Source organism: Melanostigma gelatinosum (genome assembly GCF_949748355.1).
Source record: "Melanostigma gelatinosum genome assembly, chromosome: 13".
Taxonomy (NCBI): domain Eukaryota; kingdom Metazoa; phylum Chordata; class Actinopteri; order Perciformes; family Zoarcidae; genus Melanostigma; species Melanostigma gelatinosum.
The window spans coordinates 6,889,567-6,903,477 of NC_136646.1; positions in this window are offsets into that span (position 1 = coordinate 6,889,567).

The window sequence follows — 13,911 nt, forward strand, 5'->3', positions numbered from 1 at the left end:
CCACGCCGACCAGACCCTTCTGAGTGGACATTTGCTGGATGTGGCAAGAAGGTAAATGATTGCAGACTGTCATTTTGTAGCTGATTGTGCAGACACGTGTATAGCGTTAGCATGTAATGGTCAAAAGAGACACGTGTTTAATATGAGGAATGCTTTTGTCATTACAGAGACATCATTTGGGGAAACCAGAACAGTCTTGCGACGCACCCAAGAGGAGGCTTGTTCATCAGCAGGTTTGTGAAGTTTCATTTATTTGCTGAAAAACACGGAAATATTTATGATCATAATAGTATGGATAGGGTTTGTGTAGCACGGTGTCCATAATATTTCTTCTGCTGTATATTTCAGGTTGTCAAAGAATGTTCTGTACGTCTCTGGAGGTTCAGCAGTGCCATCTTGGATGCCATGGATGCTGTTGTGCCATCGCATCTTCCAAGTCCAGCTGCATCCCCAGCCGCATGCCCACCAGTTGTTTCACAATGCAGAAAGGTAACTTGCAACTACATGTCCTCTGTCTATCTATATCATTTTAAAAGTCAGAAATGATTATATTTCCATACCAAAATGTTGCAAGTTGTGCTTACAAATGTTTGTTTATCTCAATTTAGGAACGACGCATGGATCTCCAGAAGGCAGTTTCAGGCAAGACGGTGACAGAGCAGCAGGTGTGTTTTTGTGTATACCATATCTGTCTGTTGTGAAATTGAATTTTATGCAGTGTATGCAAGTAAAGACATTTCTGCATTTGTACATTGCACTGTGCTGAAAGTTAACTGTGGCATTATTTTGTAGGTGGACACGCCTAGTGTTGCAAACATCCCTGTGGAGCCATCAGAGACGGTGGCTGTGAATGCAGAGGTGGGTGTTCATACTTATATTGAAATGAGCTAATAGAACATGTTATTGAAAATGCAGTTAGATTACACTGAAATCAGTTTTTAAGCAAGTACATGCTTTTAAATGTTCTTTGTCCCTTTATAAGGTGCCGATCCCCCAGGACCAGGCTGTGGAACTGTCCTCAATGCCAACATCACTGCCAGTGGATGTGAATGCAGAGGTGGGTGTTCTTCATACTTTTTAAACACGTGTCTCCTTTGACCATTATATGCTACCATGTTAACGCTATACAGTGGCTACACAATCAGCTACAAAATTACATGATGTAACAGAACATGTTAGTGAAAATGCAGTTAGATTACACTGAAATCAGTTTTTAAGCAAGTACATGTTTTTAAATGTTCTTTTTCTCTTTATGATCTCTTTATGAAGGTGCCGATTCCCCAGGACCAGGCTGTGGAACTCTCCTCAACGGCAACATCACTGCCAGTGGCTGTGAATGCAGAGGTGGGTGTTCTTCATACTTGTATTGAAATGAGCTAATATAACATGTTATTGAAAATGCAGTTAGATTACACTGAAATGAGTTTTTAAGCAAGTACATGTTTTTAAATGTTCTTTTTCTTTGTCCCTTTATAAGGTGCCGATCCCCCAGGACCAGGCTGTGGAACTGTCTTCAATGCCAACATCACTGCCAGTGGATGTGAATGCAGAGGTGGGTGTTCTTCATACTTTTTAAACACGTGTCTCCTTTGACCATTACATGCTACCATGTTAACGCTATACACGTGGCTACACAACCAGCTACAAAATTACATGATGTAACGGAACATGTTAGTGAAAATGCAGTTAGATTACACTGAAATCAGTTTTTAAGCAAGTACATGTTTTTAAATGTTCTTTGTCTGCCGATCCCCCAGGCTGTGGAACTCTCCTCAACGCCAACATCACCTTCCAGGGCTCTGCAAGTGGATGTGAGAGAGAGTGACCACCTTAAGGGCTGCACACAAAGAAACATCAAAGGTCAGACTGGTTCTAATCCTAATGAGTGCATCTGTGCAAACAAACGGCAAGCGGCTGTTGTGGCTGGGACTGTGTTCTGCAAAGCAGATGGACAGTCTAATGCGAACGCAGGTCTTGCACGTAGTGTTGTTGCTGCAATCAAACATGTGATTACTCCTGTATGCACATGGAAGGGGTCAGAGGTTGATAGCATACGTGTAGAAAGTATGAAATTGGAAACGGCAAGCCATGAAAGTAATGGAGCAGAGGAACAACTGTGCACGGTGCTAAAACAGAGTGCTGTGTTTGGCATTAGCTGGGCAGTTGATGTGGGCAAGCCTGAGTACAATACCTGTGAGACTGTGCTGGCGCGAAAAATGGAAGAACTACTCAATAGAGATCAAATGTGTCTTTTGAACCTCGGCGGTGCAGTTATTACTGTTCTTCAACACGGCAAGTTTTTTGTCGTAGTTGATTGTGGCGTACGTGACGCCAGGTTCGGGTTTGCATCTGCTTATGGCACGCCTGTGGCCGTTTTCAACACGTGCATGGCAGACCTGATGTATCACATTAGGGATCTAAAGAGGTCTTTAAACGCTGGGTGGTGGGGTATTCATAGCCTTTCAGTTCAGTACCAAACTGATACTGACATGGAGTGTGCTACTGGGTTTACAGAGAGTGTAGACACACATTCTGTCAGTTGTGATCTTGACAGCAGTGGTGACATGAATGTTGCAACTGATGTTGAGGCAGGCAGTTCTGTCAGGCTTGGTAACACTGTAATGGGATCATTTCACCAGGGGGATAAGAGGTTTACATTTGGAGGAGTTCAGTGCATGGCAATTGCGTTGGTAAGTTTAGCAAAACATAGTAGAGAGAGTGTCTTCTCATGGCAGACAACAGATCTGGACTCGGTGTTGCTTTCAGGTGACCAGTTGTACACACGTTTGAGAGAAAGCGAGGCGATCAGCGGATCGTCTGCTTTGTTGTGTGTCAATGACTTGCCTAAGCAGAGACTTATTGATGGACATCATTTTCAATTTAGTTATGCTAACGACTTTGTGTCAGGATATGTAAATGTGGTTGAAGGTGACCTGATTGAAAATCATACCATCAGCACACTTCATAGTGGACTGGTGCAGATCTTGTCCAAATACACCACATGTCTTCTGACGTTGTGTGGCAGTACGTGCTCAATCATTAAGGGAAATGGACAGTATGCAATGGTTGACTCGCATGCACGCAATGCTAGTGGCATGGTTGATGGAGAGGGAAAGAGTGTTGTTCTGTATTTCGCTTCAATGGACGATGTATACGAGCACATTTGCCATCTGTCTGAAGGGCTTGGTGGTCATCAAAAGCCTTTTGAAATAAGTGGTGTTTGTGTCATTGAGAGTCCTGCAAAACCCAACAGTCTGCCCGTAAGTACATCAGAGATGCAAATAGATTCTGTCATAGGCTTAGCTACTCATGAGCTTGGGTTGGGTTCTTCACATGTACCAGAACTTCCCCAGGTGAGTAGTCTTGTTGCAAAACCAACAGTGTTGTGTCAAGATTCTAAAACATTTGTAACTCAGGATTTGGATTTGGTGATACTTGAAGATGAACTGAACATCAACATTAGTAGAAGTAACAAGCGTAACAAGCGTTTAAAAGTAACACCGAGTGGTACAACGTCTGATGAGAATATTGCTGCTGAGATTGATTTAGATAAAACACATGTTTCCGAAGTTAACTCGGATGTTGAATTTGTTACTGAAGTTGAAAATAACAATCTGGACTTTACACCAATTTGTGAACGTGTGTCACAAGCTTTGTGCACACGCTTAAGAATACAACATGAAAAAACACACACAGCGGAACCTACACGTGTTGGTCTATTAGGAGTCCCATGCAAAAATGAAAGCATATTGGCTGATGGTAATTGTTTCTTTCGAGCTGTCTCTCAAGCTGTAAGTGGAACACAAAAGAATCATCTCACAGTTCGACGAGCTATTGTTAGACAGTTGGAAATGAATGCTGCCCACTATGTGAAGAATTTGAGGCGCGTGTATCATTCAGTGTCACAGTACTTAACTATTACTCAAATGCGAAAAGTTAAGACCTGGGCTACGGAAGTTGAAATACAAGCAGCAGCAGATAAATTAGGAGTAAACATATTTACATTTCTTGATGGAAGGTGGCTAAAATATAGTTGCACCAGCAACCTTTTCTCCAAACATTGCATATATTTAGAAAATCTTGCTGGCAACCATTATGAAAATGTAGTTTGTGTTCATCGACCTGGACTGCAATCGTGTTATGGCTTATGCAAAAACAATATTTCATTTGACAAAGGGTACAGAACTAGATCACAGAAGACAAAACCGTGTAGTCCATTGGAAACATTGCAGAATGACACCTGCTGTACAACTGTTGTTGATTCTGATCATATTGTTCATCCTGACCATAATTGCTTGAATGTTTGTCAAGAAAAGATTGTACCAGACACACCATACATGTGTAGAAGAAAACCTCAAGATGCATCTGCAGTCTCACATGTAAAGGAGACTGTTGAAGAACAGCCATGTAGTTTATCTCCGTCAAAGTATTTAAAGAAGAAAAACAGTTTCCTTGTGAAAACGTATTATGAGGCTAATGCATTGTATCAGCAAAGTACTAAAAGTGTTTCCAAGAAACAATATATGATGCACATGGAAGACATTAAACAACAAAGTAAGCGTAAATACAAACTGGATACTCGTCATAAAGAGAAAATGAAACTATTGAGTACGACTAAGTACAAAGTAGATGATTTGCATAAAGATAAAATGAAACTATTGAGTATGACTAAGTACAAAGTAGATGATTTGCATAAAGATAAAAAGAAACTATTGAGTACGACTAAATACAAAGTAGATGATTTGCATAAAGAGAAAATGAAACTATTGAGTACGACTAAATACAAAGTAGATGATTTGCATAAAGAGAAAATGAAACTATTGAGTACGACTAAATACAAAGTAGATGATTTGCATAAAGAGAAAATGAAACTATTGAGTACGACTAAATACAAAGTAGATGATTTGCATAAAGAGAAAATTAAACTATTGAGTACGACTAAGTACAAAGTAGATGATTTGCACCGTGATAAGGTTAAAACGAGCAGTAAAGAGAAATACCATCACAATCCTAAATTCAAGGAAAGTGTCATTAAAGGTATTGCATTGAAGAGGCAAAAGAAAAAAGAGAAGCCGAAGGACTTTGACTTTGTGATGGAGCAGTTTACATCCCATGTTAGAAATGGCCCAGATTTTGTGTGTAGTGTTTGCCATAGATTACTGTTTGAACATCAGGTTTTGCATTGTAAGAGAGATGCTTATAGAAAGAACAAAAAAATATTGCTTAATGCAGACAAATGCATCAGCTATGATTTTGTTCACAAATGTAATGATCACTGTGCACCACCTTGCCAACTTTTGGAGACCGCTGTGGGACACCCGTGGATATGCTTCACTTGCCATTCTAAACTTAAAAAAGGTGAAGTACCAGCTCAATGTAATGTTAACAATTTGACAATAGATCCAATTCCCACAGAATTAGCTTGTCTAAACAATTTAGAACAACATCTAATAGCACTTCAGATTCCATTCATGAAAGTCTTGGCATTACCCAAAGGTGGACAAAATGGTGTACATGGACCAGTAACATGTGTTCCAGCCAACGTAGTTCAAACCACTAACTTGCTTCCTCACTCAGATGATGGATCTCTGTTACGTGTGAAATTGAAACGTAAGCTAACATATAAAGGACATTATGAGTATAAATTTGTTGATACCATGCATGTAAGACAAGCCTTGCGTTTTTTGAGAAAAAGTAACATTCATTATAAAGATGTAAAATTTAACGAGGAGTGGCTGAATGCATTTTGCAAGGAAGAAAATGCTGATGTAGAAGCTAAAGAGAGTGCTTCAAATACAGAAACTGGTGACACTGCAGATGGTAATGACGATGAGCTCTATGATGGACAACGGTATGGTATTCATTCCGACACTTGTCTTATGCCAATTGATATTGGTCAAGAAATGCTAGATCAATATTTGGATAATATCTTAAATATTGCTCCAGCTGAAGGCAATAATCCTGTAAAATTGCTTACAGATCCCTCAAACGAAGCAAAATGCTTCCCAGTGTTGTTTCCACAAGGAAATAATACATATCATAAAGATAGGATAACGAAATTGACATTGGCTAAGTATTTTAACGCAAGAATATTACATGCAGATGGTAGGTTTGCCCGAAGTTGTGAGTACATCTTTTATGCTCAGTATGTATCAGAAGTCTATCAGGTTTTATCAAGTGTATCCATAGCTTTACGCAAGGGCAAAGGGGGTTGTAATTCACAAAAAGTATCGAATGATGTGTTTAAAGATCAGGACTCTTTGAGAAAACTATTGCAGTTTGATGAAGGGTATCGATTCCTTAGACCTATTCGTGGTACTCCAGCATTTTGGCAGGGAGCTCAAAAAGATTTGGTGGCATGTGTTCGACAAATAGGTCTCCCAACGTGGTTTGGTTCATTTTCATCCGCAGATATGCGATGGCCAAATCTCATTTCTAGTTTATTGAAACAACAGGGTAGAACGCAAACTGCAGAAGATTTACAGTGGGCCGACAAGTGTGAGCTCTTGCGTTGTAATCCTGTTACTGCAGCACGGATGTTTGATTATCGCTGGCATATCTATTTGAAGGAAGTACTTAGGTCTCCATTACATCCAATGGGAAAGATGACAGACTATTTTTATCGTGTTGAATTTCAACAACGTGGTTCACCACATGTGCATTGTTTATTCTGGATCGAGAATGCGCCTCAAATAGATAAAAACACAGATGAAGAGGTGATTCAGTTTATTGACAAGTATATCACATGTGGATTACCATCAGATGATGACGTCTTGTTAGACATTGTAACATCTGTGCAGCAGCATTCCAAAAGACATTCCAAAACGTGTCGAAAAAAGAATACTGCTTGTCGATTTGGTTTTCCAAGACCACCTTCTAATCGCACGTTCATATCTCGCATTTCACCTAAAGATGATGGCTCAACAGCATGCAACTGTGATGAAATGAATGCAAATGACTTGCCACAGTGTCAGTGTGTCAAAAGGGTTGATGCGAAAGAGTTGATGTCAAAATTAAAAACTGCTCTCTCAGATGAGTCAGTGAAACATGATGATGTGAATAAATTGTTTGACAGTCTAGGTTTGAATCAGGATACTTTTGAAGCTGCCTACAAATGTATGGGGAAAAATACACATGTTGTGCTGAAGAGGGCAGTTGATGAGATATGGATCAATCAATATAATAAGCCACTCTTAAAATGTTGGAATGCAAATTTGGACTTACAATATGTTTGTGATCCATTCGCATGCCTTGTGTATATTATTTCATACATTTCTAAATCTGAACGAGAAGTTGGACTATTGTTGGGAAATGCGCAAAAAGAAGCCTCCACACAAGGGAATGTTGATGCTAAAGAAGCATTGACTAAATTAGGCCGTGTATACTTGTATAATAGAGATGTTTGTGCTCAAGAGGCAGCCTATAGAGTTATGAATTTGCATCTTAAAGAATGTTCCAGAAAAGTTGTGTTTGTCCCAACAGGTGATAATGTGGTTAAAATGAGTTTGCCATTAAATGTGTTGAAGGAAAAGGCGCAACACCAAGAGCTGACATCAGAAGATATGTGGATGCCTGGTATAGGTGACCGATATAAGAATCGGCCAAAAGATGACACCTTTAATAACATGTGTTTGGCAACATTTGCATCAGAATATAGACCGGTGTATAAAAACGAAAACTCTCAAACAAAAATTGGTTTGAGCAACAACTTAGGATACATAGCCAAAAGAACACGATCACCAGCTGCAGTTATACGTTTTGCGCATTTTTCTGAAACAAAGTCTCCAGAACAGTTTTATCAGAGTAGGCTTCAGTTATTTGTACCACATCGAGTTGATGCCCAGCTAAAACCCACAACATTTGAAACATTTGAACAGTTTTATATGACTGGTAACATCAAATATACTGATGGCTCCAAACTTTCTGTGAAAACAATTGTTGAGAGGAATAGCAGTGCCTTTGAAATTGATGCTGATGTGTTAGATAGAGTCCAAGCCACGATTGAAAATGAAGGTATCTTAGAGGATGCCTGGTGTCAGATGTGCCCTGAACAAGAGCTTGAGCGCTTAGAATGTGAGGAAGAAATGAAAGCGCAGGAACAGGTAGCCGAAGAAGAACCAGAACATATTCCAGATCTATCAATGAGTCAACAAGCAGGTGCACGTCTCGAAAAAAACAACACACTGAGTAGAGAAGAAGGTTTAGCATTGATTCGATCATTGAATGAACTACAAATGGCAATATTTAATGATGTAAGGAACTGGTGTTTAAAGAAAGTCAAGGGAGAGAATCCACCACCGCTTACCGTTTTCATTACAGGGGGCGCAGGAACAGGCAAAAGTCATGTAATCAAGGCTATCCAATACGAAGCAACACGCTTACTGTCACCAACCTGTGAACATCCTGATGACATTTGTGTATTGTTAACTGCTCCAACTGGGATTGCTGCATACAATTTACATGCAGCAACCATTCACAGTACATTTAGCATTGGAACTAATATTCAGTTACCATACACACCTTTAGGGGAGGAGAAACTGAACACATTACGAGTAAAATATCGTTCTCTGCAGATAGTAATTATAGATGAGATTTCCATGGTTGACAACAAACTACTCACATACGTTCATGGTCGACTGCGTCAAATCAAACAAACTGGAGACTTCTCCACATTTGGAAAAGTTTGTGTAATAGCTGTTGGTGATTTCTTCCAACTGCCGCCTGTGAAAGGGAAACCACTTTGTATTGATTTTGCATCTGATAACTTATGGTCCAACAATTTCAAAATTGTGGAGTTAAAAACAATTGTGAGGCAAAAAGATCAAGCTTTTGCACAGCTATTAAACCGCTTAAGAACACGATCAAAAGACAGCCCAATGTCACCAGGGGACCTTACGGTCCTAAAACAATGTGAAACAGGTGAGGATTCCCAAGATTTACACATTTTCCCGACAAATATGCAAGTGAATGAGCACAATGTGAAACAGTTATTCAAATTCTGTCCAGATTATATTGAAATAAATGCCCAGGATTATGAAAATAATAAAAAAACCGGCAAACGACAGTTGAAAAGAAAACATCATGCTAAAGTATATCATACATGTTTAACTGAAAAACTGCTTTTGGGGAAAAATGCTCGAGTAATGCTTACAAAGAATGTTGATGTTATGGATGGTCTTGTTAACGGTGTATGTGGCACCATAACTGATATAATAACTTCAAGTAACAGCACTTTTCCTCAAATGATCTATGTTGAATTTGATGATAAACTAGTTGGCGCACAGTGCAGAAAACAAAGTGCATCATTCTCAACACAATCCACGACTTCCACAGGTATCAAACCTGAAGAAGATAAGGTCAGTAGTAATGGAGGATTGCGACGTCAATTTCCACTAAAACTGGCTTGGGCGTGTACAGTGCATAAGGTACAGGGTATTACAGTTGATAAAGCTGTGGTTTCCCTGAAGAAAATCTTTGCCGCTGGACAAGCATATGTGGCACTGAGTCGTGTGAGAAATCTGTCAGGGTTAGTTATTCAAGATTTCGAGGAGAAAGCTATTTATTGTAAGGAAAATATTCAACATGCACTTCAACGCATGGAACCATATTTAACTGACAATATGACACAGCAGAAATTACCTGATCGTGCTTTTAATGTGTTTTTGATGAACGTGCAAAGCTTGCCTCGCCATGTGGCAGATTTAACAGTATTTACACAACGTTTGAACCTTCACTGTATTGCTGTTACAGAAACATGGCTACCTGCTGCTCCCTCTACACAGGCAATCAACATTGATGGTTTTCATTTTGATAGCTGTCCTCGAAGTGCATCATATACTAGTGACAATCCGTCATTGATTGCCTTGCAAAACCAGCATCATGGCGGTGTTGGCATGTATAGTGCAGACAAGTTGACATACAACATTATTAATCTACCACATGTCAATTTAGAATGTCTGGTATACAACTGTGTTACTTACAACATATTGATAGCAGTCATCTATCGCCCGCCATCATATCCCATGCCATTGTTTAAAGCACATTTAAACAATCTACTTGAGTCCTTGGATCCACTTAGTGATACAATTGCTGTAATGGGAGATTTCAATGACAACATTTTGAAATCCTCAATCATTTATGATTTTATGACAGATAAAGGGTACATTCAAGTTGTCTCTCAGCCCACTACTGGGAAAGGCACATTAATTGACCATGTGTACATTAAAACAACACAGTATGATACACAAACTATAGTACTGCCAGCATATTTCAGTGATCACGATGCAATTGTATGCTCTTTTTCACATAAAGCTGCTCACTAAGAAAAAATGAAGACATTCTAACTGTTTCAGTCTGGGGGGGCAGACACACTCACCATATTTAAGAGTAGCCTTAAGGCGTTCCTTTGTGATAGTGCTTATAGTTTGGGCTGGCTCAGGTTTGCCTTGGACCAGCCCCTAAATAAGCTGCTATAGGCTTAGACTACTGGGGGACTTCCTAGGATACACTGAGCTTCTCTTCTCTCTCGCATTCTGTATGAATTCATGTCTCATTCATGCACATTACTGACTTTGCTTCTTCCCCGGAGTCTTTGTGCTTTTTCGCCTCACAGGTTCCATGGATCGTAGTTTTATGTGGACCCTGGTCCTTCCTCCCACCATGGCCCTGTTGACTCCCACTGCTGATATCATTTTTATTATTCACTCTATTACCGATACCATGAACGCACATTACTGACTTTGCTTCTTCCCCGGAGTCTTTGTGCTTTCTCGCCTCACAGGTTTCAAAGGATCGTGGTTATATCTGGACCCTGGACCTGCCATGGTTCTGTCATATACATTGAATGCGTTATAACTCTGTTATGATGTTCATTCTGTCTGTATCTGCCTCGCAGATACTGTGACTACATTTAAAAACCAGCTCAAAACCCACCTGTTTAGGCTGGCGTTTGTGTACAAAGTAAACCCATGTCCTAGACCTGCTCTTAAAATATGTTTTACATTTTTATTTCTTTCATTTTTTAGTTTTTACTTTTCTGTGTATATACTTTATTGACATTGTTTTTTTTATGCTTTTAAATGTCTGCTCTGTTAAGCGCTTTGTGATATTATTGTCTGTGAAAAGCACTATATATAAAATTCATTCATATATAATCTCTGGTTTCTTTTCCTGCATTAAAACAGCATTTTGAAATGGATACAGTATGTTCTTGAACATTTAAACCATGACTATAACTGAGTTAAATTAAACATGTTAAACATTACGCTCATTTATAAAACCGAATCTATGCTGCATAGCATTTAAAATATAACACATTAACATGTGCTTTGCTCTTTAAGCACTTAATCAAAAATGCGATTACTTATGAGCATTTAAAATCCAAGTGATTGACAAGAATTCTGTAATATTAAATATTGCCACTCATATGCTGTTGTTAATGTAGGTTTTGCTTGACCTTCTGTCTAGACCAAAAAAGCAAAAGGCACTGGTAAGTGGTACTCTCAGTTTACTGGGATGGGGTTCAACTCCCTGCAGTGTCCTGCTGATTGTATTTGGACTGACATGAAAGTTAACAAAACAGTAGTGCCATATACTTTTACTTGAACACTTTAATTTAAAACAGTTTTCATTTTAAGCTCTTCTGTAACTTTAGATTGTAGTGACTCATTCATTATAACGTTCAACCTGATTCTCACGAAGAAGCTCTGGACAGATCATTTATACTAATGCCCACTGACAGTGGCTTGACAACCACTTTCATCTAATTTCTGCTCTCCTAGCATCTTAGTTTGCACATTCAGATCAGAAAAGTCTTTTTCTCATGGTGTGCCCACAAACCCTTTCAATAAGTTCAGTGTTTGGGCTGTTTTTACTTTTCTGTGTATATACTTTATTGACATTGTTGTTTTTATGCTTTTAAATGTCTGCTCTGTTAAGCACTTTGTGATATTATTGTCTGTGAAAAGCGCTATATAAATAAAATTCATTCATATATAATCTCTGGTTTCTTTTCCTGCATTAAAACAGCATTTTGAAACAGATACAGTATGTTCTTGAACATTTAAACCATGACTATAACTGAGTTAAATTAAACAGTAAGCTCATTTATAAAACCGAATCTATGCTGCATAGCATTTAAAATATAACACATTAACATGTACTTTGCTCTTTAAGCACTTAATCAAAAATGCGATTACTTATGAGCATTTAAAATCCAAGTGATTGACAAGAATTCTGTAATTAAATATTGCCACTCATATGCTGTTGTTAATGTAGGTTTTGCTTGACCTTCTGTCTAGACCAAAAAAGCAAAAGGCACTGGTAAGTGGTACTCTCAGTTTACTGGGATGGGGTTCAACTCCCTGCAGTGTCCTGCTGAATGTATTTGGCCTTACATGAAAGTTAACAAAACAGTAGTGCCATATACTTTTACTTGAACACTTTAATTTAAACCCGTTTTCATTTTAAGCTCTTCTGTAACTTTAGATTGTAGTGTGACTCATTCATTATAACGTTCAACCTGATTCTCACGAAGAAGCTCTGGACAGATCATTTATACTAATGCCCACTGACAGTGGCTTGACAACCACTTTCATCTAATTTCTGCTCTCCAAGCATCTTAGTTTGCACATTCAGATCAGAAAAGTCTTTTTCTCATGGTGTGCCCACAAACCCTTTCAATAAGTTCAGTGTTTGGGCCGCTGTAATTATAGAATCCTGCTTACGTCCGTGCTTATCAGTAGGTGGCACTATGACTGAGTTAATATTGGCATGCAGAAGTCCTAAAGCCATGACAGTCAACAAGTATGTCAAGTTTGGGACAGTTTTGACAAAGTACAGTCGAGTTACAACAGCTTGATGGATGATGGCGAGCCATGTAAAATGGCCATCACACCATATCCACGTCGTTTGATGAAACCTAAAGTTAGTAACTTTTAATCGCTAAGGTGTTTAGATTGTTCTGACCAAATTCTAAGTTGATCTGTTTAATTCCCAAGGAGGAGTTCGTTAAAGTGCAGCACCTGGAAATGACAGAAACGACACTAGAAATTCATAAAAAATAAAAAATGGCTGACTTCCGGTTGGGTTTAGAGCATGGCGCCAAGAGACTTTTATTTACGTCCATATGTGATACATGTTCCTACCACATTTCATACATCTAGGTCAAACGTACTGCGAGGGCTGCTTCGTCGGAATTTTGCAGGGGGCGCTATTGAGCCGATTTGCCACTCTGAACCAATCAAATCATATTCCCTAACTACATTTCGGCCTTGTAATCTACTTGCCAAGTTTGCTTATGTTTCGAGCATTTCTAGCCTCTCAAAATGACCTTCGTTGTTAACGGCGAAGACTGCATCGCCACGGCAACGGCGTTCGAGGAAACATCAAAAGCTTCATGATCTGGCATTATGAACTTCTTGTATTTGTGTGGAACAAATTTGATATTGATTTGATTTACCTACTAAGAGAAACAAGCCAAAGTATCAAGACTTTAACTTCCTGTTACCAGTAGGTGGCGCTATGACTATGATTCAAAATTGGCCTGCATATGTCTTCAGGCCTGGAGTCTAATCAAACACGTGAAATCTGGTAAAGATCTGATGATGTGGAGTCGAGTTACATCAGTTTATTCGTTCATGGCGAAGGATCGAAATTCCGTCGCCACGGCAACAGCTTTTCACGAAACAACAAGCTTTGAGTAACTTTTCATCACAAAGGTCTTTAGACTGTACCGACCAAATTTGAAGTTGATCTGATGAATTCCCTAGGAGGAGTTCGTTAAAGTGCAGGGCCTGGAAATGACAAAAACGACATGAGAAATTCATAAAAAATACAAAATGGCTGACTTCCGGTTGGGTTTAGAGCATAGCCCCAAGAGACTTTTATTGAAGTCCATATGCGATACATGTT